Genomic DNA, 19,640 nt, shown 5'->3' with positions numbered 1-19,640 from the left:
CCCCGGCCAAACCCTCCCCTAACGCGGACGACACTGGGCCAATTGTGCGCCGCCCTATTGGACTCACGGTCACGGCTGAGGAAAACACTACCAAATTTCTATCAGTACATCGTCTTCACTACTTGGTCATAAAAAAATTATTGCTACAATTGTTGCTACAGGGCCTTCCGCCCTGCTTTCGGCAAGATCATGTCTCCATTCTGCTCCTCCCTTCCTATAGGTAGAAACTTAAACAGGAAGTACCTGTGGTAAGGACTGTTCAAATATTAGTCTGAGCAATCGGATTCCATGCTTCAAGATTATTTTGATCACGCAGACTGGGATATGTTCCATGTAGCTTCCGAGAATAATATAGACAAATATACTGAAATGGTGACTGAGTTCATCAGGAAGTGTATAGGAGATGTTGTACACACTGTGACTATTAAAATCTAACCTAACCAGAAACCATGTATAGATGGCAGCATTCACGCAAAACTGAAAGCGAGAACCACCGCATTCAACCATGGCAAGGTGACTGGATATATGGCAGACTACAAACAGAGTAGTTATTCACTCCGCAAGGCAATCAAACTGGAAAAACGTCAGTATAGAGACAAAGGGGAGTCGCAATTCAACGGCTCAGACACAAGACTTATGTGGCAGGGTCTACAAACAATCATGGACTACAAGAGGAAAACCAGCCGCTATGCGGACACCGACGTCTTGCTTCCAGACAAGCTAAACTCCTTCTTCGCCGGCTTTGAGGATAATACAGTGCCACCGACGCTGCTAGGGATGCCGGCCCAGACGGCATCCCTAACCGTGTCCTCAGAGCATTCCCAGACTAGCTAGCTGGTGTGTTTACAGACATATTCAATCTCTCCCTATCCCAGTCTGCTGTCCCCACATGCTTCAAGATGGCCACCATTGTTCCTGTACCAAAGAAACCAAAGGTAACTGAACTAAATGACTATTGCCCCGTAGCACTCACTTCTGTCATCATGAATTGCTTTGAGAGACTAGTCAAGGATCATATCACCTCTACCTTACCTGTCACCTTAGACCCACTTCAATTTGCTACCGCCCCAATAGATCCATAGACGATGCAAACACCATCACACTGCCCTATCCCATCTGGACAAGAAGAATACCTATTTAAGAATGCCGTTAATTTATAGCTCAGCATTCAACACCATAATACCCTCCAAGCTCATCATTTAACCTTGAGGCCCTGGGTCTGAACTCCGCCCTGTGCAACTGGGTCCTGGACTTCCTGACATGCCGACCCAGTTGGTGAAGGTAGGAAACAACACCTCTACTTCGCTGATCCTCAGCACTGGGGCCCGACAAGGGTGCATGCTCAGCCCACTCCTGTACTCCCTGTTCACCCATGACTGTGTGGACAAGAACGCCTCCAACTTAATCATCAGGTTTGCAGAAGACACAACAGCAGTAGGCTTGATTACCAACAATGACGAGACATCCTCCCTGTAGTCTGACGGCACTGGGAGTGTGGTGCCAGGAAAATAACCTCTCACTAAACATCAACAAAACAAAGGAGATGATTGTGGACTTCAGGATGCAGCAGAGGGAATACCCCACTATCCACATCGACGGGACTGCAGTGGAGTAGGTGGAAAGCTTCAAGTTTCTCGACGTACACATCACTGACAAACTGAAAAGGTCCACCCACACAGACAGTGTAGTGAAGAAGGCGCAACAGCGCCTATTCAACCTCGGGAGGCTGAAGAAATTTAGCTTGGCACCTAAAACTCTCACAAACGTTTACAGATGTACAATTGAGAACATCCTGTTGGGCTGTATCACCGCCTGGTACGGCAACAGCACCGTCCGCAACCTCAGGGCTCTCCAGAAGGTGGTGCGGTCTGACCAACGCATCACCGGGGGCAAACTAACAGCCCTCCAGGACACCTACAGCACACGATGTCACAAGAATGCCAAAAAGATCGTCAAGATAACAACCACCCGTGCCACCGCCTGTTCACCCCGCTAATATCCAGAAGGCGAGGTCAGTACAAGTGCATCAAAGCTGGGACCGAGAGACTGAAAAACAGCTTCTATCTCAAGGCCATCAGACTGTTAAATAGCCTTCACTAGCACATAAGAGGCTGCTGCCTACAGTGGCTTTAAATGTTTCCCTTTAAACCACTCAAGTGTTGCTTTAGCAGTATGCTTAGGATCATTGTCCTGCTGGAAGATGAACCGCCGTCCCAGTCTCAAATCTCTGGAAGACTGAAACAGGTTTCCCTCAAGAATTTCCCTGTATTTAGCACCATCCATCATTCATTCAATTCTGACCAGTTTCCCAGTACCTGCCGATGAAAAACATCCCCACATGCTTCACTGTGGGGATAGTATTCTCGGGTTGATGAGAGGTGTTGGGTTAGCGCCAGACATAGCGTTTTCCTTGTTGGCCAAAAAGCTGAATTTTAGTCTCATCTGACCAGTGTACCTTCTTCCATATGTATGGGGAGTCTCCCACATGCCTTTTGGCGTACACCAAAAGCTCCTTTAGGGTTATCTTTGTTCTCTTTGTTGTCTCTCTGATTAATGCCCTCCTTGCCTCGTCCATGAGTTTTGGTGGGCGGCCTTCTCTTGGCCGGTTTGTTGTGGTGCCATATTCTTTAAATTTTTTAACAATGGATTTAATGGTGCTCCATTGGATGTTCAAAGTTTCAGATTGTTTTTTTATAACCCAACCCTGATCTGTACATCTCCACTGTCACACCCTGGCTCTGGGACTCTATTTGTTGAGCCAGGGTGTGTTCATTCTATGTGGTTATTTCTATGTTGGGGGTTCTAGTTTGTTGTTTTCTATGTTTGCCCGAATGACTCCCAATCAGAGGCAACGAGTGTCAGCTGTTGGCTGGTTGTCTCAGATTGGGAGCCATATTTAAACTGTCTGTTTTTCACTTTGTTTGTGGGTTTTTGTTCCGTGTTCGGTCATTGTCACCGTGGACGTTACGAGTCGTTTGTTGTTTTGTTTCGTGCTTTAATTAAATAAAGTAACATGTTCGTTCATCACGCTGCGCATTGGTCTACTCCTTACCCTGACGATTGTGACAGAAAAACCCACCATACCAGGACCAAGCAGCGTGTCCAGGAACAGGCAGACTGGACATGGGAGGAAGCGCCAGGAAAGGAGATGGAGAGGCTGGCGATGGCCCAGGTGGGCAAATCGTGGTCCTGGGAGGACATGCTCGGGGGCAAAGGGCCATGGGCAAGGATTAAGGCCCTGGCGAGAGAGGAGCAGCTGCGTCAGCAGTGTCATCGTCGGAAGGACGAGAGGCAACCCCAAAACATTTTTAGGGGGGGGCACACGGCATGGGCGGCTGGGCAGCAGGAGGCTGCCACAGGGCGATTTGGAGAGGAGGCCACCGGGTTTGGGGGCCCAGAAGGCAGGTTGGCGGAGCCTGGAAGGAGAGCGGAACCAACGTCCCGTACTCAGGCATGGGACGGGGCAGGTTCCGCGGTATGCGGAGCGGCGTTCTGTGCCACGAGTGGTCCGGCATAGTCCTGTACGAGCGCCCCGCACGTGTCGTGCGAAGGCGGGTATGCAGCCAGGACGGAGTGTGCCGGCTCAACGCTCCTGGTCTCCAATGCCTCTCCGCGGTCCCGGATATCCTGCTCCAGTGTCACGTGCTGTTATGCCAGTACGGGTACACAGCCCTGTACGTCCTGTGCGGATGCCTCACACAGAGTTTGTGAGGGTAGGCATTCAGCCAGGACGGGTTGTGGCCGCTCTTCACTCCAGGTCTCCTATCCGTCTCCACAGCCCGGTTTGGCCTGTCCCTTCTCCACGCACCAAGCCTACGGTGTGCGTCGCCAGCCCAGTCCGGCCTGTCCTTGATCCACGCACCAAGCCTACGGTGTGCGTCGCCAGCCCGGTCCGGCCTGTTCCTGCCCCTCGCACCAAGCCTACGGTGTGCGTCGCCAGCCCGGCCCGGCCTGTTCCTGCCCCTCGCACCAAGCCTACGGTGCGAGTCGTCAGCCTGGTCCAACCTGTTCCTGCCACTCGCACCAAGCCAGGGGTGCGCATCGTCAGCCTGGTCCGGCCTGTTCCTGCCCCTCGCACCAAGCCTACGGTGTGCGTCGCCAGCCCGGCCCGGCCTGTTCCTGCCCCTCGCACCAAGCCTACGGTGCGAGTCGTCAGCCTGGTCCAGCCTGTTCCTGCCACTCGCACCAAACCTACGGTGCGAGTCGTCAGCCTGGTCCAACCTGTTCCTGCCACTCGCACCAAGCCAGGGGTGCGAGTCGTCAGCCTGGTTCAGCCCGTTCCTGCCACTCGCACCAAGCCAGGGGTGCGAGTCGTCAGCCTGGTCCAGCCCGTTCCTGCCACTCGCACCAAGCCAGGGGTGCGAGTCGTCAGTCCGGTGAGGCCCGTTCCGGCTCCACGCACCAAGCCAGGGGTGCGAGTCATCAGTCCGGTGAGGCCCGTTCCGGCTCCACGCACCAAGCCAGGGGTACGCATCGTCAGCCCGGTCCGGCCCATTGCTGCTACACGCACAAAGCCAGGGGTGCGAGTCGTCAGTCCGGTGAGGCCCGTTCCGGCTCCACGCACCAAGCCTACGGTGCGAGTCGTCAGCCTGGTCCAGCCTGTTCCTGCCCCTCGCACCAAGCCTACGGTGCGAGTCGTCAGCCTGGTCCAACCTGTTCCTGCCACTCGCACCAAGCCAGGGGTGCGAGTCGTCAGCCTGGTTCAGCCCGTTCCTGCCACTCGCACCAAGCCAGGGGTGCGAGTCGTCAGCCTGGTCCAGCCCGTTCCTGCCACTCGCACCAAGCCAGGGGTGCGAGTCGTCAGTCCGGTGAGGCCCGTTCCGGCTCCACGCACCAAGCCAGGGGTGCGAGTCATCAGTCCGGTGAGGCCCGTTCCGGCTCCACGCACCAAGCCAGGGGTACGCATCGTCAGCCCGGTCCGGCCCATTGCTGCTACACGCACAAAGCCAGGGGTGCGAGTCGTCAGTCCGGTGAGGCCCGTTCCGGCTCCACGCACCAAGCCAGGTGTGCGCATCGTCAGCCCGGTCCGGCCCGTTGCTGCTACACGCACCAAGCCAGGGGTGCGCATCGTCAGCCCGGTCCGGCCAGTTGCTGCTCCACGCACCAAGCCAGAGGTGCGCGTCGTCAGTCCGGCACAACCCGTGCCTGGGTCATCGGTGCCAAATCAGGTACCGCTCAACTGCTCCACTAAGGAGCTGAAGCCTACCGCTCCTGCTACGTCCAGTCCAGCTCCAGCCAGCGGGGCCAGACCGGACCAGGGGCGCTATGGGGGGTTTGTTGGAGGGTGGTGGGCAAGCCCGGAGCCAGAACCGCCGCCGAGGAGGAATGCCCACCCAGCCCTCCCTTGTTTTGCTCGTATTGAGGCGCGGTCGCAGTCCGCGCCTTTAGGGGGGGGGGGTACTGTCACACTTTGGCTCTGGGACTCTATTTGTTGAGCCAGGGTGTGTTCATTCTATGTGGTTATTTCTATGTTGGGGGTTCTAGTTTGTTGTTTTCTATGTTTGCCTGAGTGACTCCCAATCAGAGGCAACGAGTGTCAGCTGTTGGCTGGTTGTCTCTGATTGGGAGCCATATTTAAACTGTCTGTTTTTCACTTTGTTTGTGGGTTTTTGTTCCGTGTTCGGTCATTGTCACCGTGGACGTTACGAGTCGTTTGTTGTTTTGTTTCGTGCTTTAATTAAATAAAGTAACATGTTCGTTCATCACGCTGCGCATTGGTCTACTCCTTACCCTGACGATCGTGACATCCACAAGTATGTCACTGACCTGTTTGGAGAGCTCTTTGGTCTTCATGATGGCGCTTAGTGGTGTTGCAGACTCTGGGGCCTTTCAGAACAGGTGTATATATACTGAGATCATGTGAAAGATCATTTGACACTTAGATTGCACACAGGTGGACATTATTTAACTAATTATGTGAATTCTGAAGGTAATTGGTTGCACCAGATCTTATTTAGCGGCTTCATAGCCAAGGTGGTGAATACTCATGCACGCACCACAAGTTATTTTTTTAATTTCACTTCACCAATTTGGACTATTTTGTGTATGTCCATTACATGAAATCCAAATAAAATCCATTTAAATTACAGGTTGTAATGCAACAAAATAGGAAAAATGCCAAGGGGGATGAATACTTTTGCAAGGCACTATATTCCATTCACCCAGCTCAATGTAGCATCGATAGGTTTAGGCTACTACATGATACTCAACTTGTCCCTATACCCATCATGAGGTTGCTACAACCTAGCCTATGAATGAAAATGTACAATGTAGGTCAAGAGAAATTTGAGTAATCAAGGTGACAGACATTGACACATTCAATACCACCTTGCACCCTCTTGCCTGCATCTAGCTGATCTAGGGTGTAATTATTAGTCCAACAGTTGAAAACAAGAGTTTCCTTTGGACAAATTCTGGTATTTTTATCCCTGTTTCGTTCAGTTGGTTTCTGTTTAAGAAACGTTTTTTCAATAGAATCAGTGGAATGAATACACCCCTGATCATTCGCAAACACAGTTCACATTCATAGCAGCCACATTCAAACAGCATAATCCCTTTGATCATGTATAATCCTTCTCACTTCTATGCGCTCTCCTCCTCTCACCTTTTCCCTTCCCTTTTGGACTTAAGTGCACAACACATCAGCTGTCTGTGACCAGGCGAAAAAACCTTTCCAAACCAAACCTACATATCATAACCACTAACCGCTACACATGGCCTACATCGTTTTCACCATATTAGCTAACGTCATAGTGTAGTCATCATAGTTACTAGAACTAACACGTTAGGAAACCTGCTACAATCATGCATTACAGTGTGCATTCAACAAGCAGTTTAGCAGTTACACTGGCAGGCCCTGGTGTCAGTAAATAATACAACCAATAGCTTTCCTTGACTTGGAAGAGTTCCAGTGTTGGATAGCCATAACTAGCTAGCTAACATAGCATCCCTCTCTGTTTGAGCCGGGAGTTTGAGTAGGCTAAACTAGCTAGTGAAAGTTACACAAAAATTACAACGAATTATAGCTACTTCTCCTTCATTTTTGAAGAAATGAATTTGTTAAGACCGGTTCACTATTGTCTTTCTCTCTCTTTGAGTCAATTACTCACCAAATGTTATGGACTGCAGTGCTATCTAGCTGTAGCTTATGCTTTCAGTATTAGATTCATTCTCTGATCATTTTATTGGGTGGACATGTCAGTTCATGCTGCAAGAGCTCTGATAGGTTGGAGGATATCCTCCGGAAGTTGTCATTTTTACTGTTTAAGTCTATGGAAGAGGGTGAGAACCACGAGCCTCCTAGGTTTTGTATTGAAGTCAATGTACCCAGAGGAGGACGGAAACTAGCTATTTAGTATAGTTGTATCTAAAAAGGATAACTTTTTACTGTTTCACTATTTTTATTTTTATGAAATTGACTGAGGAGGATGGTCCTCGCTTCCTCCTCTGAAGAGTCTACGCTGGTGTCTGTGTGTGTGTGTGTATCGCCACTGCATGTAATTGTTAGGACAGTGTTATAACAGAATTTGAACCTTTAAGCACAGAAGTATGAATTAGCGAGAAACCCGTCTGCTTTGTTTTTTTGTTAAGTAATTTATGGTTTCCATAAAATGTCAGAGTAAACAACAGAAAATATCCCCTCTGGCTGTTTCAATTATGCTTGGAATTTTACACTTTCTTTTTCTCTCCTGCTGAATAAAAAAATACCCTGGCCTTCTACAATACCTAATTTCATACACTGTCTCTATTTTTTATAACAGAATGTTCTGATGTTCACTCTCCCCCTGCCATCCAAAGAGACAATTACAATTATTATTGGATACTCCACACAAGTGTAAAAAACCCTCTATTACAGGGATGGGCAACTGATGGGCAACTGGCCCCCCATTTGTAGGCCCGTGGTAATGTTTTTAGATTGGTAAATTAGTCTAGCCAGCTATCTCAACTTGTTGTAAAAATGGTCAACAAAATCTAACTTAGGGTCCCAAAAAAGGCTAGGGCTGGCTCTGACTGCATGTATGGGTATGGATGTGGTTACGCTAACCCGCAAGCCACTGTGGTACCTCAATGTTCAGATTTTGTGGCCCCAACCCCCATCAAAGTTGCCCACCCCTGCTCTACTATGAAGCGTGTTGCTTCTTGGACTCAGTTAATTACTGCATTGAAAACCTCCCATTCCAAACACAGAATTTGGTACCTATTAAGTACCTGTAAAGCTCCTCCTTGACAAGACAGCAAGACACAAACAAAGCAATGGATAGTAACCCATACGTGCATTAACTATATGGACAATTGTCTTTGTTTTTCTGATGCATTTGGTTCTATGAACTGGCATCTTGCTGTCTGTATGGGTGTTTTGATGTATGAGCATGACAAATGGGAGAGCACAGTATGCAGAGAGCCTAGTCTGGGCATGATTTATATGGTACAATTGAAACGCATTGTAAACCCAGGGAGAGGGAATTTTGTAATGGATTCTTTGTGAAAGACAAACAACTGGAAGTGTTCCCATCCAGGTTATTGAATGGGTTCTGGGCCCAGTGCAGCCGACAGGTTAACTATCAAACCTTTAACAGTCTTGGTTTTTTACAACCCTCACTTGATTATTTTCCCTTTTCTTTTTTTGTGTAATAAAATGTGATGTCAATGTGCGGTCCTTAGATCTACTCCGTCATCCCCTAGAATGTGGCTTCTCTGTCACCCATCTTGAGGCTTCTGTCAATCACGGTGTGCTGGCACTGAGAGAGGAACACAAATAGTGAGGCTATATCAGTGCAGTAAAAGTGAAAAATCAATATCACTTTCTTTTTAAGGAAGCCTAGGAATGAGATTAATGAAAATGTCCTGTTTCAGAGGTTACATTTTCCTTTCATCTCTACCTGGTCATTGGCAGCATTAGGCCTTGGTTAGAGGGACAAATGGAGAGAGCTGTGATTCACATGCCAAAGGATGTCTGGGAGCAAAGCTCTATAACACAGTGCAACGTTATTGAATTGGAGTTGTTCACTCACTGGTTATAATGGCACAAACTTAATTTGATTAATGGGTTGACGAAAACAATGATGTAGTCATTTAAGTATGTTATATCTAGCTATCTCACTGCTTGTGTCCTCCTGGCAGCCTATGGGGATGCTCTCTGAGAATGTGTCATGCAGACAAATGATGAGAAAGATCCACATGCCTGTCATTGGAGGACTTAAAAATCTGTGCATCGCTCAACCCCAGGGCGACAAAAAGATGGATTGCTTCTCTTAAAACTGAAATTTTCCAGCACAAACCACACAGAGATGGATATGTTGAAGAAACATCAATGGGAAATAGCAACTACAAAGGAAACAAACCACAAATCATCACCATCTGTACTGGAGGATTTACAGTGCATTCGGAAAGTATTCAGATCCCTTGACTTTTTTCACATTTTGTTACGTTACGGCCTTATTCTAAAATGGATTAAATGAAACATGTTCCTCATCAATCTACACACAATACCCCATAATGACAAAGCGGAAACAGGTTTTTAGACATTTTTGCAAATGTATTAAAAATTTAAAACAGAAATACCTTATTTCCATTGATCATCCTTGAGATGTTTGTACAACTTCATTGGAGTCCACGTGGTAAATTATTTGGAAAAAGCACACACCTGTCTATATAAGGCCCCACAAAAAGCAAGCCATGAGGTCGAAGGAATTGTCCGTAGAGCTTCGAGACAAGATTGTGTCGAGGCACAGATCTGGGGAAGGGTACCAAAACATGTCTGCAGCATTGAAGGTCCCCAAGATCACAGTGGCCTCCATCATTCTTAAATGGAAGAAGTTTGGAACCATCAAGACTCTACTAGAGCTGGCCGCCCGGCCAAACTGAGCAATCAGGGGGAGAAGGGCCTTGGTCAGGGAGGTGACCAAGAACCCAATGGTCACTCTGACAGAGCTCCAGAGTTCCTCTGTGGAGATGTGAGAACCTTCCAGAAGGACAACTATCGCTTCAAAACCAATCAGGCCTTTATGTTAGAGTGGCCAGACGGAAGCCACTCCTCAGTAAAAGGCACATGACAGCCCGCTTGGAGTTTGCCAAAAGACACCTAAAGGACTATCAGACCATGAGAAACAAGATTCTCTGGTCTGATGAGACCAAGATGCCAAGCATCACCTCTGGAGGAAACCTGGCACCATCCCTACGGTGAAGCATGGTGGTGGCAGCATCATGCTGTGCGGATGTTTTTCAGCGGCAGGGACTGGGAGACTAGTAAGGATCGAGGCAAAGATGAACGGAGCAAAGTACAGAGAGATCCTTGATGAAAACCTGCTCCAGAGGGCTCAGGACCTCAGTCAGGGGTGAAGGTTCACCTTCCAACAGGACAACGACCCGAAGCACACAGCCAAGACAACGCAGGAGTGGCTTCGGGACATGTCTCTGAATGTCCTTGAGGGGCCCAACCAGAGCCTTGACTTGAACCCAATCAAACATCTCCGGAGAGACCTGAAAATAGCAGTGCAGCGATGCTTCCCATCCAACCTGACAGAGCTTGAGAGGATCTGCAGAGAAGAATGGGAGAAACTCCCCAAATACAGGTGTGCCAAGCTTGTGCGTCATACCCAAGAAGACTCGAGGCTGTAATCGCTGCCAAAGGTGCTTCAACAAAGTACTGAGTAAAGGGTCTGAATACTTATGTAAATGTGATATTTCATTTTTTCATTTATAATACATTTGCTAACATTTTTTAAAACCTGTTTTTGCTTTGTCATTATGGGGTATTGTGTGTAGATTGATGAGGGGAAAAAAACAATTTAATACATTTTAGAATAAGGATGTAACGTAACAAAATGTGGAAAAAGTCAAGGGGTCTGAATACTTTCCGAATGGTCTACTATTATTATCCAACCATATCACTTCACTTAATGATAAACAGTGTAACATTTTGATAATTCATAAAACATCATTCCTGACATCTGGATGCTACGTTGGGGTTATTGTAAACATTGCATTTTGTTGTATCTTTTTCCTTATCACTTGGCTTTATCTTAATATTGTTGACTACAGTAAACCTGTGAGATGTCTATTGAATAAGTCACAAATGCTGCTGTAGGTTTCTCAAAGTCAAAGAGGAAATGACTCTCCTGGATGGAAGTGCAGGCCCATCTTCCCATTTACCTTCTGGTGGCACAGAGATGCTCAGTGGGAGAAATCTACTAAGCCACTCACTCAGATCTGGTGAGCAATGGACTTCAGTGCACCACAATGACTGCAAATACCTCAGTTTTGCTCTGATCCTAAACAGGTTTTGAACAGTGCATGGCTGCTATCTCTCTTCCTTCCTTTCTTCCATAGCTAAAGCCAATTGTTAGCGTATCTCTATAGCTGTCTCCATCTACTGTAGAATGGTGAAAGAAAACAGTATGACTTCAGTAGCAGAGTAGGGAATGTTGTTTCTCCATCCTAACCAGTCACCTTGGCAGGTCATGATCCTATTTGGCAGAGTTTCCCTCTATCCTCCCACAGTACAGCTGGAGCTGGCATAACCTGGTACCCTCAGCCCACACACTAACCAGTGGGATTCGTCACTTGTCCAACAGCCAGGTTTGAGTCATCTAACACAAACCTCTAGAAACCACACTGTCTCACAGTAAGTATGATGGCAGAATTCACCTGTCACACTTCTAGCCCATTCTGTAAACATAATACATGTGTGCTGTATATGAGCAGCAATGTAGATTGACAAAAGAGCAAATGTTGTTGGTAATATTTGTGACACTGGCTAGGTTGCATTACAGTAGTATTTATTATATCAGCAAATAACTATTGTGTGGAGCCAGAGTGTGCAACCCAACATAATTCACATAGAAATGTGAGTTAAAGATCTGTCATTCTCATTGAAAGCAAGTCTGATCAGCGGTAGATCCGTTCTTTATGTGCTATTTCCATACTCCCCCTTTCTATGCTCTCCTTCCACTTTGTTTTTGCGTCTTTTTAACTTTGGTTTTGTACACCAGCTTCAAAATGCTGGAAATATGATATTTCTGGTTATTGAAAATATATTTAACATCAGTTTTAAACAATGATTCTCTACACTTACGCTATACATTACTTGTTTGGTCACAAACTGTAATTAGGTGAACATTTTAGCAACCAGCTAATGGAGGAGTGATTTCTACATTAAGGCCATTACTCATTCAACTATCTGAGACAGTATAGTGTTTGTTGTCCTCCATACCTGAGGTGAGCAGCAAATTAAGTATAACCAGATTAAATCATAAACCAGTTTATTCGTTACAAATCTTTAAGAAATTAGATGCTACACATTTAACCACACATTGTGATTTCCCCACATGTAGAGTTAGCCTTGCTGTTATTATTGTGGGCATCATGATGATTGAACTGAATTGTGTTTTTTAAACAATACAATTAACAATGATATTGTAAATTGTTTTTTTCTGTTTTCCCTCCCACTTTAATATTAAATATTTCAGTTTGTTTGCGTCAGTGAAATTCCATTAATCATATTAATAAAGGTTGGACAGGAAGTTATTTTGCGAAAGAAGAACATAATCTCTCCCACCACAAACTAAACAAAAACACAACAACTGTAAGTGGCAGTGGGACCACATAGATGTACAGCTTTTGTTGTCGTGCTTTGATGTCATAGAACTTTATATTAAAACATATTGGGTGTGCCAGCCAGCTCTTTTCTACAGTGTTTAAATCATCACTAAATACAACCTCCTGGTAGCGCTATTCTTCACACCTCTGAAAGGTCTGTGTGGATTGCACAAAGGGAAGGGGAAATGCTGCAGGCGCTGACAGTCCCCCAAGACAGCATGCCCTGTTTGAGATCCCAGTGGTTGTGCAAAGCTGTCATCAAGGCAAAGGGTGGCTATTTGAATAATCTCAAATATAACATATTTTGATTTGTTTAACACATTTCTGGTTACTACATGATTCCATATGTGTTATTTCATAATTTTGATGTCTTCACTATTATTCTACAATGTAGAAAATAGTAAAAATAAAGAAAAGCCCTGACTGGTACTGTATAGGCATACAATCAGGGGTAAAGTGGCTGAGCAGCAGGGTAATACAATTAAATAATAGTAGCAGCAACCTCTTCGTGGCAAAACTCCCTGATCTTCTCAAAAATATATGTTTTTCTAGCTGTGTCCAGTCCAGGTGGTGTTTGTACAGGCAGACCATCTATGGGAGGTAGGATGTCAGCGTTGCGGAGCAGATGAAACCTGGTCCCGACTGAGTCCGAACGCTCCTTGGCGACAACACCAAGTTCCAGAGCATCGAAATAACAAAAATAATTGAGAAGACATTACAACCTTGCACAACATCAATTCACCTCCCAAGTTTAGATAAGAAGAATAACCTCATACAATGCAATGAAAATGATATTCACCTGAAGTACTGGTACTGCTTGATCTGAGCTTTCCATCAAAGTGTTTGTGTCCTGGGTGGCGTCATGGTAATACTATTGCATTATCCTCTGCGTAGTAGTTGATGAAGTTAACCACTCGCTGCAAGTCCTCATGCTTCAGGTGTAACCTGTGCTTGCTTGGGCCAGCTCTCTTTTTGATGGGAGGCATCAGACCATTCTCCTTGTATGACTGGTGGAGGAGAGTCAGGCGTGTTCTACTGATGCTGAAACACAAATTCCAGATACAAATATTTTAGCATGACTATTAAATAGATAGCCGTAATCACCATCAGACACACCTGGCTAACTTGATGCGTCGTCAGCTAGCTAGCTAACAGTAACCTTTAACTTGGGGTCTTTTGTTTAGACATGTAGCTAGCTAGCTAGCTAAGTAAACAATTAACCATAATCCCAATCCATAGAGTACTAGCAATACAAACCGATTGTCATAGCTAACTAAAGTTAACCAAATAGGTTCGATGTTAGCTAGTTAGCTAGGGCAGCAATATTATTGAGCGCAGTAGCAACATTACATTTATATTTACGTCATTTAGCAGACGCTCTTATCCAGAGCGACTTACAAATTGGTGCATTCAACATATTTGCAGTTCTCCATGGCTAACGTTATATCTTTAGAAAAAGCTGCAGTAGAAAGGAGTATAACGAGCAGCTCATTTTATAGACACAAGATTCTACACCACAGACCAATCTGAAACTCAGCTCTCGGCATGTCCAGCCCACTCATTATCTCAGCCAATCATGGCTAGCGGGAAGGTTCCTGTCTAGGCTCGTAATGTAACTACATAATTCATATTTACAGATGGCATACAAGGCACATGAAAGTTCAAATGTTCCACGAGGCATTTCTGCCAAAAAACACATTTTGATAAAGAAAAATATGTAATGATCAAGTGGCTCTCCTGTGAGGTCGTGACTTGCGACATACGCCTAGTTTCCTGAAATGGGTCACATATTTGTCAAACACAAGGCCTGCGGGCAGAATCCGGTATATCCCCAACAAGATCTTACAGTTTTACCAATTTGACTCCAGATTCGAACGTTTATCTACGTTGCACCAAATGTCAAATTTCAAAGTGTTTTTGACACACTTGGTTGACTCCTCCTGCTCAGCATCATTCCGTCAAATTTCAAAGATGTTCCTTAAGGGTTAAGGTTTAGGATAGGGTTAAAACATTAAAGGGGAACTGCACCTGCTGATTTGGCCTCGTTTTTTGTCTTGCTCCTCAAGAAATGCTGGCGGCCAAGACAGAAACCAAACATGAGTTGGTTTGGAGGTGTGGTTTGATGTGTTTCTTGGGTGCGTCCTTGTGACCACCAAGACACAACCATCTGTCAGAACCTTGCCCGCAGCTGTGTCCCCCCACTCAATCACAACAAACAAACCTCCTGCAGATTGAGTTCAATAACTACAGGCAGAGAATCCTGAGGAAGCTTTGAATAGGTCAGTAGCATTCCTGTGTGGTTTCCCATATACAACAGGTGTTCCCTGATCCTGGTGCAGAACACAAAGGGTTTCTCCCACCCCATATTGACTGATACAGTACCATTCAATAACAAAAAAAAAAGTGAAAGTGATATGTTTATGCCGAGTGTCAGGTCTCTCTCCATTTAGAGACATCAGTATAAAGCCTGTCTGTCAGTCTGGAATTAATCACATCATCTTGCAAGTCTCCATGTGTTGGTTCCTACATACACACATAGTCACTGTTCTATTAATAATGGCAGTTAGGATAGGTAATATTTGACAGGTGCAATGCCATCAGAAAGTATTCACACCCCTTGACTTTTTCCACATTTTGTTGTGTTACAGCCTGAATTTAAAATTGATTACATTTATATTTTTGCCACTGGTTTACACACAATACCCCATAATGTTAAAGTGGAATTATGTTTTTCAATATTTTTATAAAATGAATTGCAAATGAAAAGCTGAAACATCTTGAGTCAATAAGTATTCAACCCCTTTGTTTTGGCAAGCCTAAATACGTTCAGGAGTTCACATTTGTTTACCAAGTCACATAATAAGTTGCATGGACTTATTATGTGACAGCGTTTAACATGATTTTTTAATGACTACCTTATCTCTGTACCCCACACATACATGTATCTGTAAGGTTCCTCAGTCGAGCAATGAATTTCAAACACAGATTCAACCACAACGACAAGGGAGGTTTTCCAACGCCTCGCTAAGAAGGGCACCTATTGGTAGATACTTTTTTTTTTTTAAGAAGACATTGAATATCCCTTTGAGCATGGTGAAGTTATTAATTACATTTTGCATGGTCACTACAAATATACAGGCGTCCTTCCTAACTCATCTGCTGGAGTGAAAGGAAACCGCTCAGGGATTTCACCATGAGGCTAATGGTGACTTTAAAACAGTTACAGAGTTTAATGGCTGTAAGGGAGAAAACTAAGGATGAATCAACGACATTATGGGTATATTTGTAATCGTTAAGGATGGGGAGTTTTTCAGGATAAAAAAAAATAAGCACAGGCAAAATCCTAGAGGAAACCCTGGTTCAGTCTGCTTTCCACCAGACACTAGAAGATGAATTCACTTTCAGCAGGACAATAACCTAAAATACAAGGCCAAATCTACACTGACGTTTCTTACCAAGAAGACAGTGAATGTTCCTGAGTGGCTGAGTTAAAGTTTTGACTTAAATCTACTTGAAAATCTATGGCAAGACCTGAAACTGGCTGTCTAGCAATGATCAACAAACAATTTGACAGAGCTTGAAGAATTTTGAAATTAATAATGGGCAAATGTTGCAGAATACAGGTGTGGAAAGCTCTTAGAGACTTACCCAAAAAGATTCACAGCTGTAATCACTGCCAAAGGTGATTCTAACATGTATTGACTCAGGGAGTTGAATACTTATGTAATCAAGATATATTAGTGTTTTATTTCTCATACATTTCTTACAAATGTTAGAATTGTTCTTCCACTTTGACATTAAAGAGTATTTTGTATAAATCATTGACAAAAAATGACAACTAAATCAATGTAATCCCATTTTGTAACACAACAAAATGTGGAAGAAGTCAAGGGGTGTGAATACTTTCTGAAGGCACTGTACTATGTTGAAGTTTGAACAGGTCAGACTAAACCTACCTAATTCTGTTCTCCCCATCGACGACCGTTGGTGAGCAGGCAAGAGGTGAAGCTGGAGGTGAGGTCTTTGTTGTAGCCCCATTGATGGGCATAGCAGAGTAGATCAGCTCCTTGTCCCTCATCAAAGATACTGGTCGGTCACACACAAACTTACACACACACACACACGCACAGAGCACTGATTTAGATTATCAATGTTGGTTATGATTAGCCTGGTGGAACCAACCTGATCGCTGCGTTCACCTTTCTACTACACTTCAGATATCATAAAATGTGAAGTGAATAGAATTGTGAACACAGCGATCAGGCTGGTTCCACCAGGCTAGGTTATACCCTGGACATTATATGTGTCTAAGAAGTAGAAAATAAGCAACAAATAATGTCAGTTTACATAAATTATGTTTCGCAATTGGGTTATCAAATGTATCAAAGTAATGAAGTGGGTTACCTTCTGTATTTGTAGAATGAGTCTGTGAAAGCTGTTGCCGTTGACAGGTGAAAGTTGCTGGCCGGATACTTGCCAAAATGTGTCTGACTGTTCCAGTCATAGAAATGCTCACAGCGAGGGCATGTCTGCATGATGCTGATGAGGGCCCCCTTGCTGGTCTTCTCTATGCTGCTCTATGGGACATCTCTCGAACAACTACAAAAATGACTATACTATACTAGTTGTATTTGCTTTACTATTTTATCAAGCCGGGTTTGTTTGAATACAACTTTTCACATTTCACATAACACCTTACCTGCTGTCTGTGTCATCAGGGAAGTATCTCAGGTCACTATCAGAGGCCTCATGATGGCGTGTCCTTTTCATAGGAGTCAGACATGAGTTAGCTAGTACCACCATAGCTGCATCTAATATGTATTTGTGCCCTAGACATGGGTTGCACCTCAGAGGCTAGTGACTGTTTAGTCTAGATTACACTAACTTAGAGTGGCATCGAGATACGATGACATTGATAAAGTAGGCAAAACATGTGTAAGAAACAACTTTGCCATATTATGACGTTGTCAAATTTACTTAAGAAAGATGTCAATGTTGCCATTATTGTTACTAGCAAAGTTAGTCAAAAATAGATAGCGATACATCCTCCACCACTGAGTTCTTGTAAGTGAAATTGTTTTTGCAAGTCAAGTTTCTGTTTGCATACAGTAGTAAATACTGTCAGTTGTCAATGCTACAGTAGTGAGTTATTATATACTGCAGGGGACAGTACCAGAGATTATGTAAGGGGGATGATTATCTATACAGGGCTTCCCAAACTCTACAGGAATGACGGACTACATCCAAATCATCTTGGCTCCAGGACTCTGTCCATGTGTTTCAAGTCTGCTCTGAGACAATGACTTATCAATGACCCAAACCCTGCTCAGATAATCTTTACCATTGTGTTGCAGAGTTGTCGTAGTGCTGCAGCAAATGTACATTGTCCCAGGAGCGTTGGAAGTCATAATGTAAGTAACCTAATTTATGTCCCTCTAAGTCCCCTGAATGTCAATCCTTTAGCTATTGTATGCAGTAATCATGTGTCTATGAACCAGAGTTATACTGTTAGCACTGAGGCGGTGTGCCCTAGTAGGACGTTTGTTGTGTGCAGCTCACCCTGCACTATCAGCTCAAACAAACTTGTCATGTCTATTTCTGATAAGCCGCTCAGTAAAACAATCAAAACAATCCCAGAAAATCCCAGAAAAGTGCAAAAAATAGCCCACATTAACATATGTAGCCTAAGAAACAAGGTTCATGAAATCAATAAGTTGCTAGTAATAGATGACATTCATATACTGACTATCTCTGAAACTCACTTAGATTATACCTTTGATGATATAGTGGTAGCAATACATGGTTATAACATCTACAGAAAATACAAAAATGCCAACAGGGTTGGTTTTGCGTTAGAAATTCAGAACCACATTCAAGTAAAGCTTAGAGAGGATCTCATGTCAAATACTGTTGAAGTAATATGGCTACAGGTTCCTCTGCCTCACCTAAAGACCATTCTTGTGGGAAGCTGCTCTAGACCACCAAGTGCTAACAGACAGTATCTGGATAATACAGTGCCTTGCAAAAGTATTCAGCCCCCTTGGTGTTTTTCCTGTTTTGTTGCATTACAACCTGTACTTTAAATTGATTTTTATTTGGATTTCATGTAATGGACATACACAAAATAGTCCAAATTGGTGAAGTGAAATTTAAAAAATAACTTATTTAAAAGAAATCTAAAAAATAAATACTGGAAAAGTGGTATGTGCATATGTATTCACCCCCTTTGCTATGAAGCCCCTAAATAAGATATGGTGCAACCAATTACCTTCAGAAGTCACATAATTAGTTAAATAAAGTCCACCTGTGTGCAATCTAAGGGTCAAATTTTACATTTTATGTTAACATCATTTAGCAGACGCTCTTATCCAGAGCGACTTACAAATTGGTGCATTCACCTTATAGCCAGTGGGATAACCACTTAACAATATGTTTTTTGGGGTGGGGTAAGGGGGGGTAGAAGGATTACTTTATCCTATCCCAGGTATTCCTTAAAGATGTGGGGTTTCAAGTGTCTCCGGAAGATGGTGAGTGACTCGGCTGTCCTGGCGTCGTGAGGGAGCTTGTTCCACCATTGGGGTGCCAGAGCAGCGAACAGTTTTGACTGGGCTGAGCGGGAACTGTGCTTCCGCAGAGGTAGGGGGGCCAGCAGACCAGAGTTAGATGAATGCAATGCCCTCGTTTGGGTGTAGGGACTGATCAGAGCCTGAAGGTACGGAGGTGCCGTTCCCCTCACAGCTCCGTAGGCAAGCACCATGGTCTTGTAGCAGATAAGAGCTTCAACTGGAAGCCAGTGGAGTGTGCGGAGGAGCGGGGTGACGTGAGATAACTTGGGAAGGTTGAACACCAGACGGGCTGCGGCATTCTGGATGAGTTGTAGGGGATTAATGATCTGTCACATGATGTCAGTATATATACACCTGTTCTGAAAGGCCCCAGAGTCTGCATCAACACTAAGCAAGGGGCACCACCAAGCAAGCGGCACCATGAAGACCAAGGAGCTCTACAAACAGGTCAGGGACAAAGTTGTGGAGAAGTACAGA

Source organism: Coregonus lavaretus (genome assembly GCF_964263955.1).
Source record: "Coregonus lavaretus genome assembly, chromosome: 17".
In the NCBI taxonomy this organism is placed as follows: Eukaryota; Metazoa; Chordata; class Actinopteri; order Salmoniformes; family Salmonidae; genus Coregonus; species Coregonus lavaretus.
The sequence above is the reverse complement of the archived record's forward strand: the minus strand, read 5'-3'. Positions refer to the sequence as shown.